The sequence below is a fragment of the Pelmatolapia mariae genome, linkage group LG5, assembly GCF_036321145.2.
Source record: "Pelmatolapia mariae isolate MD_Pm_ZW linkage group LG5, Pm_UMD_F_2, whole genome shotgun sequence".
Taxonomy (NCBI): Eukaryota; Metazoa; Chordata; class Actinopteri; order Cichliformes; family Cichlidae; genus Pelmatolapia; species Pelmatolapia mariae.
The window spans coordinates 14496844-14506472 of NC_086231.1; positions in this window are offsets into that span (position 1 = coordinate 14496844).

Sequence of the window (9629 nt, forward strand, 5' to 3'; positions counted from 1 at the left end):
GCAGCAGCCTCATGATGATTTTACATCCTTCTGTCTTCTAGAACGTGCTGAAAAGTGGGAACACCGCTGTGTTTGTGCTGTTGTTGTATTTTGGGGCATTTTAAATAGAATTGTCTGAATAATAACATGACTTCCTGTGAAGTACTGGCCATCTCAGAAATATGTGCTTCAGTTTGTCCACCTGTTATTTAGCACTAATTAGCAGTTATTTGTGTCTGTACATTTTACCTGTGCAGCTCATCGACCAGCTAACCAAGCCTACAGGGTGTCATCTTGTCATACAAAAACAAAAACAACACGAGTCCAGAGACCAGCCTGTAAAACAGCCTATGGATACGTTTCAGATTGCCAGTTTGGCAAAAATGGTCGGAGTATTCCTATCTTCAGAATTAGGAATACTCATAATTTTGATGCTGGAATTGAAGCTAAAGCTGGAATTTCAGTGGTGCCTCATTCAGTCATGTAGCATGACAAAAAATGTAAATGATATGGTCTCATAATGCTTCATATTTGCAACCCCAGTTCCAAACAAGATAAGACGCTGTGTAAAATTTAGATGAAAGCAGAATGAAATGATTTGCAAATTTCCAGCAGTGCCCACTCCCACACACAGTGCATCCTTGGCACAGTGTCTTTTCTTAAACTTGATAAGATCAACCATTCTCTCTGAGGCAAATTCCAAAAGTTCTCAGACAAGTGTTGACCCCTCCTGACCTATTTTAGGTCATTATAATCTCATGATAGTGCGACCTCACTCCTTGTCCTCCCACCTTTCTGCTATATCTTTTCATTAATTCAGTTCTTTATGTTAGGATGCCTGGGTCGTTGACCCAGGGTTTTGAGTTTATTATATTATTTATTATTTCTAGTCTTTGGTTTCTTTGTTAGAGTTCTGTCTTATGGTTTATGTCTCTGTGTAATCCTTAGTTGCTATATCCCCGTGTCCAGTCAGTGTCTGTGTCTGCCCTGGTACTTTGAAAGTCCGTGTCTCATGTAAATGCATCTGGTTTTGCTTCCTTTGTCTCGTTAGGCCTGATTTGCCCCAGCTGTGTTTCCCTCCTGTTGCCCATTCCCTGATTGCTCCCTCTATGTATTTAAGCCCTGTGTTTCAGTTTGTCGGTGTCGTGATCTACCCTCATCTTGCTGTGTGTTCTGTCTGTCTGTGTAAGTTTATTTTGGATTCTCAGTTTTGTTACTTTTTGAGTTTAGCATTAAAGCTGTTTTGAGTTCACGTTTGCCAACGAGTGTCTGCACTTTGGGTCCACCATTCCTGCCTGCACACAGCCCGCACTTGACACTTTATTTCTCTATTATTATTTATCTCTTCACCTGATTTTGAAATTAAAACCAAAACACAGTAAGAGGGGGGAAATGTAAACCTGTCAGTATGTAAATATATCAAACTGAGCATGAAAGAGTGAGAATGCAAGTAAAACAATAAACAGAGAGGAGGACGAAGAGGAACAGAGACAGTGAAGGGCTCCGAATAATGTGAGGGGGAGGGAAAAGTCCAGTAACGTGCCTCCTCACATGATAACGGTATCCAGGTCACCCACTTCAGCCACTCTGTGTGAGAGAGAGAAAACTCACATGCTCATACTCTCACAAGCTGTTCTTTATTGATAAAAAGATTTCACTGCACTGTCCTCTGAACTGCAGCATTTTTGTTTCAGCGAGTCACACTCAAAGAAGGAGCACAAACCATTTTACTCACAGTTTGTGAGCTTAGGCTTTCAGTGTCGCCACTTTGAGCCAACATTTAATACATTTAGAACATTTTTGTCAGTATTCATGAATAAAGTTTAGAACAGTGCATTAAACGATAATGCTACAGTTTGAAGGGTTGCTCTTTGTGACAGCATGCAATGACAGAAACCAGCAGCATTTCAGCAAGACTCTGAACCGCACGGATCACCTTAAAGAAACTCAAAGCAAAATCAGCGGAAAGTCAGATCTCCCATTTCTTCTAAAAACTACCACATTTCATTCTAAGAATAAAAGTGTAATGCCACATCAACTGTTTGAATTAGTTTCAGCAAAAACACTCTTCAGGTTCAGCCTGCAGGGAAATTTGTATTTAAATTCAATGAGGAAGATCAATTTTCTCTTGTCTCTGTTCCTTTTCATGGCTGAGCTATTCGTGCTGCTCTATTCTCTGTTTTCCTACACTGTCGAAATAGTCTCATTCAAAATTTTACATCACTGCATTTATCCAATAATCTGTCTGCCTGAATTCTTCAAACGAATCAGCCTCTAGTCCCTGTTTGTTTAAATTCACTATGATCTGTCTCTTTCCCTTTTGGTACATCAGTCCTACAGCCTCTCTCCTATCATTCTCCACTTTTGTTTGGCTCATTTCCATCCATTCTCATCCATTCAAAATCAGGTAAAGATAAAAAGAATGAAAAAAGCCAAAAAAGGTCACCTGTCACTTTGCCTTGTGCATGAGATACAGAGGAAACCCAGACACAGGAAAGCAGCAAAGAAGTTTCCACTGCAGATTACTGCTATAGATTACTACTAGCACTACTACTACTACTAATAATAATAATAATAATAATAATAATAATAGTAGTAGTAGTAGTAGTAGTAGGTAAGAGAAAACATCTAACAACTAACATCTGTTTTCTCACACCCGTCACACATAGACCTTGATAAAATATGGATTGTTTGGATTGAATTTCATGCTGGAAAACCCATCATGACCCATTTTCAGTGTTCTGTCTTAGAGAAGAAGGTTTTCCTCCAAGATGTTATGATACATTCTTCCTATTAAAATTTATTTTTTCCTCTCCACTGTCACCAAGTGCTTGCTTGTAGGGTTATGATTATTGGACTTTTCTCTGTATTGCTGTAGGTAGGGTCCTTACCTTACAATATCAGGTGACTTTTGTCATGATTGGGTGCTATATACATAAAAAAGATTTGAACTGCCTTTAATTCAGCTCCTGGCATCCTTTGCCACTGCTTTGACCCTACCCTTGGACGTGGAGAGGTTAGAATAGAAGACATTGATACTGTGGTCAGGTGTGCCACAACAAAGAATAAAGATCATCAAAGATTTATTAAACACAAAATGATGATGTTTGTAAATCCGTATTAATGGTATTAAGTTGTGCATGGATGCATGTTGCATGTGCCAAAAATTAAAATGAAATCTCAGACAAACTGACCAAACTAAGTGACAGTGGTGGGACACCACAGAGACGGTCACAGGAGTGGAGCAGAGCTGGAGCAGGGCCAAAGCCATGGAAGGAGGGATTCAAATAGCCCTGCAGAGCACTGACCTGGTCTTCTGCAATTCCTGTAACCTCAACACTTAAAACACACACATACACAAACAGCAACCCTGCAAAAAGACCAGCGGTCATTACATCACACCACAAATCCAAGCTCGTGCTTCCAGACTTACACAAATGAAATATTTTAGATATGATCAGTTTCTATCGCAAATTTTTTGCTGATTTTACAATCAGCAAAAAATGTAGGCTGTCAATTTATAAATTTTTTTCTTTTCCACTTAGGGATTCATAGGCAGCTGCTTCTGCACAGCCAATGTTAACACAGCATTAGTGTGGACACTACATAAAAATTTCCCCAAACCAGCTCTAGCTGTATAAGAGAAAATGCACACGGTGCAACTGCAATAAAAGTCAGTGACATGATTTAAAACAGCTTGAAAAGCTCTCTTTGGTGTTTTATCACTTCAGGAACATGATGGAAAGGTTTTACTGCTGTTTGAGTGTAAAAACTTTGACCTTAATTGCTTTAGAGATAAAAACAAAACGACTTGTTCATAGCATAGTTCACTGTGGAAAAGTTTGAAAACCTTTGACTATAGACACAAACAGCACGTAGCATCTATTAAAAAATGATTAATTAGCGTATTTATCTTGATGATTGCATTGTCCACTTTTTTCTAGTGTGTTTTTTTCTAGTGTGTGTGGGGGGGTCAAGGTTATTATAGTCATAATATGTAATAAAAACAAAACAATTTAAGTCACCTTAAAGAATAGAAACTAGACTATTTTCTAATCAAAAACTAAAAAACCTACATGAGGTGTAAAGCCCTGATTAGCAGGCACATGTGGGCTAAGTTATGAGCAGGCAGATGTTCGGTGAATGCTCTTTAGAGCAACATCTAGTCCACCAGGCTTGACGTGGGCGTCAGCAGGTTGTTTTGTGGTCCTGAAGAGCCCAAAATGTGCCGACACACCTGACAAATTTGACTCGTAGGAAACTGCAGATGTGGGCTACATTTGGCCCACTGACACATGTGCAAAGTCACATGTTTGTATTGAACCTCTTAAACTTACAGACGCCCTTTTTGTTGACATTTTTACAGACGCTTTATACTTTATTACAGATAATTTAGATACGGTTTATGAACAATAACTGAACCGAGTACATGAAAACCAGTAGAAATACAAAACTGCTGATATTTTGTTAGCTTTATGTTTGTAATACTGTTGTTAAGTGTGTCTCATCAACAGCATGAGACACGCTCATCCTGTTAATTGCTGTGATTTTTACTGCAGGATGTAACTTCTGTTCTTTTATTTTATATCTGATAAAGAGAAGTGTTTGTGGGAAGCTATTAATGTTAGCATTATGCAAGCACAGTGTTTACACACAGTGATTGCACTATATTTAACAATCACACTGTAAATTAATTAAAAAATACCTAGAAGGTAAAGCAGAGTGTTATGAAACTCACCTACACAACAAACACGTTCGACCAGTCTATCCTTAAACTGGCTGTGCAGACTTAGAGAGGTTATACAACCAGCTCTTAGAACTCACCACCAACATTTTTTAAAAAGCTTCTGAAAATGAAAAAAAGGATTTTCACACGCTGGATGAACAAAATATTTGGTCGAACCTGCATTTTAAACCTGTCGTGTCCTGTGAGAAGAGCAGCACACCTGAGCTGAAATGCATCACAAGACAGCCACTGTGTCAAAGGGAAAGTAAGTAAAAGGTATTCAGTAGTAATAAAATGCAAATAAAAGATTTTTCATCAGTCATATAAATTCAGAGCCAGAGGCACAGACTGATGCACGGGTATCCTCTAGCACAGTATCTTCAGGTTTAACCCCTGGGTTGTTGTAAAGATCCTTTCTTTCTTACAGAGATAATAAAGATTATACAGAGCAGCTTTATTTCTTTATTATTTTCCTCTTTGCTGCTAACAATTATTGTTCAGTATAACTCTTTTTTATAAAGACATGATTCCACAACAGATCGCCTAAGGCTGGACTTGTTGACCTAATCCAAAACTTGCTGGTTTGAGTTCTGTTTTTCTATTTGATGCTTGTTTACCTAAGCTAGAATACAGCACTTTTTCCACTCTTAGTCACCAAAGATCCTAATGCACAACCATTCATTCAGTGCTTTTTCATACTAATCTACCGCACAGTGCTTTTTTAAATCGCTCACTGTCTTCGCCTGTAACCGCCTGTATTCAACCTCCTCAAATGTTTCTATTATTGTAGTTGCCCCCTCTGCCAGTAGATGTGTCCATGCTCATTAGCCAGATAACTGAAAATACATATCCTGACTATGCTGAACTTGGGCCCCGATGAATGACTCTCATGCATCAGTAGATTAACAAATCTAGGCTACGCCTAAAGTCAGGCAGCAATTCCAGTGATACACAAGTCTGTATTTATAGTGCCAGGCAGTAGCCAGGTGAACATGGTAGCTGCAGGACTTTATCTACTTAAACACCTAAAAAACAGCAGGTTTGCTGGAGGCAAGGAGATCAGATATGTAAACTTTGAACAACAGACTGAAAAAAATACATTTCCAGTCTGTTGAAGTGAGGCACAGCAGGCTGTGCATACCTATCCAGGAAAGTAGCTGCTGGTGCCCCCTTCTCATAGTGAACAGGCGATTCCTCCATGACTAGCAGATGAGCTCACTGGTTAATATAAATCGTTTCTTTCATGCATCCAAATATTACAAAATGCTGCATGCAGATTCTAGTAAGCATGTTCACATTTGCACGATTTTATACTCTTTGCACTCTTTGCAAAATTCTACTTGCATACAGAGCATTATATCAACTAGACTGTTTCTCTCAACCCCTTGTTAAACACACTACTGCTTCCAGTCTTTGTTTGCTGGATCAAAATGTATTATTTATTCCTCATACAAGACTGACGATCAGTCTGTGGCAACTACAATCTGGAACAGCTTACCACTCCAGCTATGTTTAGTTAACTCTGTGGCCTTTTTAGAAAAGCAGATGAAAGCTTTTCTGCTTAACCAGGCCTTCTGTTCAGATTGTTTTCTGTTTTATTATGTTTTTTTCCCCTGTGCTTAACATTATTTGTATCCATATTGAATGTGTTTTCTAAATGTGTTGTTTGTATGGTGCTTTGTGACTGGATGTCTGTAAAAACTGCTCTATAAAAAAAAGTTACTTACTTGACTGTTGATAAGATAAGAGTGCGGAAAGATCAAAACAGGGAACAGATCGCGAAACGGAGACACATCAAACGCACCTCACTCAAAGCTGATCCAGAGCAACAATCAGGCAGGAGTCAGAAAAATGAAGCTCGCCTTTCATACAACCCCAATTCCAAAAAAATATTGGTTGTTGTGTGAAAGTGTGTGTGAAAACAAAAAAACAGAATGCAATGATTTGCAAATCTCATAAACTCACATTTTCAAAATAGAACACAGAAAAAATGTTGAATGTTTAAACCGATACAATTTTAAATTTGATGGCAGCACCAAATGTAACAGTAATCATCTAAGATCTGTTCTGCAAAAAATTCATTTGCTCTTCTGCAAATACTGAGGAGCAAAAGCACAACGGGTTTAGGGGTGTAAGCTGAGGTGAGGTGCCCATGAGAAAGAGCTTGTAGTTGCTTTATGTTCATGCCCTTTTGCAGCTGAGTTTTGAGCTTTTTTAAGAACCGTTTGGAGCTCAGAATCCACAAAAAGGAAATATCTGAGTTGAACACGTGAATACAGAGGGTTTCACTTCTTTGTTGAAGCGCTGGGGTCAGCAAGTTCAGCAGGCTGAGGGATTAGAGAACTAGTGTGTGTGTTCTGCACGTAGCAAACGTGTGTGTGTGTGTGTGTGTGTGTGTGTGTGTGTGTGTGTGTGTGTGTGTGTGTGTGTGTGTGTGTGTGTTTGACCTGTTGAAGTCAGCTCATTGACAAAGAATCACAAAGTCAAACAACAGAGAGAATATTTGTTTATGTGTCCGTGGGTGTTCCTCTACATTTCTTTTTAATAATCAGTTTAAGTGCTGAGGAGTGGTACTGTCTGGTCTTTGAATGCTCAGGTTGCGTTCACAAGAGCCTTAACTCTCCACGTAGCAACGCCATGCCTTTATTTGCTTGAACAGAGGGGGCTCTGAAAAAAACAAAACAGGTTGAACCAGGCTTTACATTTTCTGTTATGTAATGTGCTATATTACCCATTCAGATGCTTGCATGCACACATCCTTGGTTATTATAGTATTTGGCAGGTATGGGAACGCAAAGATCAGCTAGTGAAATGACCCAACTTGGAAGAAATCCCAGCTGGTTTGTACTCTGAGCTCTGGCAGTAGACACATGTGATCATGTGATCTGTTCTAGTGCTTCTGCAGCTCTGAGGGTCTTTGAGGATTTTGAAATGACCGTACAATGAAATAAGATAATACAAGTAATATTTATGGGAAAAGTGCTTTGTCATAGTAGATGAAATAACAACAACTGCATCAGCACCAGAATTAGTAGCAATAGCAACAGTAAAAATAATATTTTGACTTATCACAGCAGGAAAAACACAGGTGGGGTAATAATGGCAGAGTCGGGTTTATTGGTAAACTCATGAAATAAACCAGGTAGATGTGGATATGTAGGGCTTGTAGAAAAGGGATGAAATTTCTGGTGTAGGAGTTTTTCTTTCAGTTTTTTGGTCCACTTCTAGTCTGAATGCTCCTGGCTTGGTTTTCTTTTCCAGCCCAGGATATTATTGTTTGTACATACGCCATGCTTAGACCTTGCATTAGTGCAAATCCATTTCCTCAACCAATGCTATTCCAGCTCAAAATATCAGCGTCCTTGAGTTTAAACTAATTTATTGTGTTCGTAAATACTGTGCATGGGTGGGGCAGACGGGAAATAGGGTTAATATCTATTCACAGTAATAGGGGTGTTTATAAATCTCTCCCTTAGCAACAGTGTTTGCCAACACTGTTGGCTTTTTGACCGGATTTGGAGCAACAAGGAAAATGAGAGGAGATAAAAGAGCCGACTGGGCTGAGCTTCAAAAGAAGAAAAACACAAGAGAAATCCAAGCCCTGAACATTCATTTTGTTAATCTGTGTTGATCCATCCCCTCGTTAAGACCTGCAGAGTCACCATTACATGTTTAGTCCTGTTGGACATTTGAACTTACCTCAGACTTTGGCTCAGTGCTCTATAAATCTAATGTTTTAAATTAATTCCTCCAATTTTGATTCTTTTGCCTATCAAAAATATTCATTGACCCTAAAGCTCTTTACCAACATTAAGCAACTCTTACCTGCCAAAGCAAATGCCAGGTTTCTGCTTTGGTTTTGTTTTTATTATTGTAGTTTTCTCCTTCATGTTTCATAGTTTTTACTCTTTTCGGTGTCTTCGTGTCTTTGATTAAGGAATTTTCTGTTTTATTTTATTTTCATTCTCTTTAGATTAATACCTTTTTCCTCCTTTACGATTGTTTGACCATGCACTCATTGGTTCTACCTGTTCTCAGGTAGTTTCCTGTGTATGTGTTTTGGTAGCCAATGCATTTTCTTATCATGTAATGGTTCATTTATTATTAACTCTAATAATAATATTTGCTGTATTTTATAGACATGCAGCAAATCTGTATTATGTTGCATTCTGTAATTCTGCAATCCTGTTTATTTTTCTCCAGGTGAGAGTTCATGAGCCACATGAACTCCAAATACCCTCCAATATGATCTCGATGAGCTACACGAGGAAAAGTAGTTAAAGAAACAGGTTAGAGCATAAAGAGGTAGAAGTAGATTATGAAAAATTGTTTTTCCATTGCGTTTTTCCACATTTAGTCAGACCAGTGTCCATAACCACTGCTGCTGCAGGCTGTAAAACACAATGGTGATTTAGACTTCTTGCTCAGACAAAAGTATTCATTTATACAAACACTTTCTTGACATCATCAATTCTTCTTGCTTCCTGCTACAAAAGACAGTAAAAAAAGTCCAAAACTGATGACCTCCCCCTGCTTCTTACAGAGCCAACAAGTGGGCCCGAGTGAAGCACGAACTATTGGACTAGTTCTGCTCTGTGAGCCTTAGTTTGACAACCCTTCTGGAAATGACACAAGTAAAATATTCTGCTTGAGCAGAAATTTCCCGTACTAAGTACACTTGCTTAGTTTTAGGGTCTTGTTATTGATTGACTACAATTCTGGAATCCCTGACATTAACTTGTTATTTTCTTTTTTCTTTTTAACCATTGTGTGAACTTTCAAGATGAATCCTGCAAAAATACTGAGCTTCAAAACCACCACATAACCCAGAGGAGCCCAGAGATGCTCACAAACCTCCCTCCCTATTTTCAGTGTTTGGAAAAAACCTGTTGCACAAACCGAGAAAGGTGGGAAAGCTTAGTGT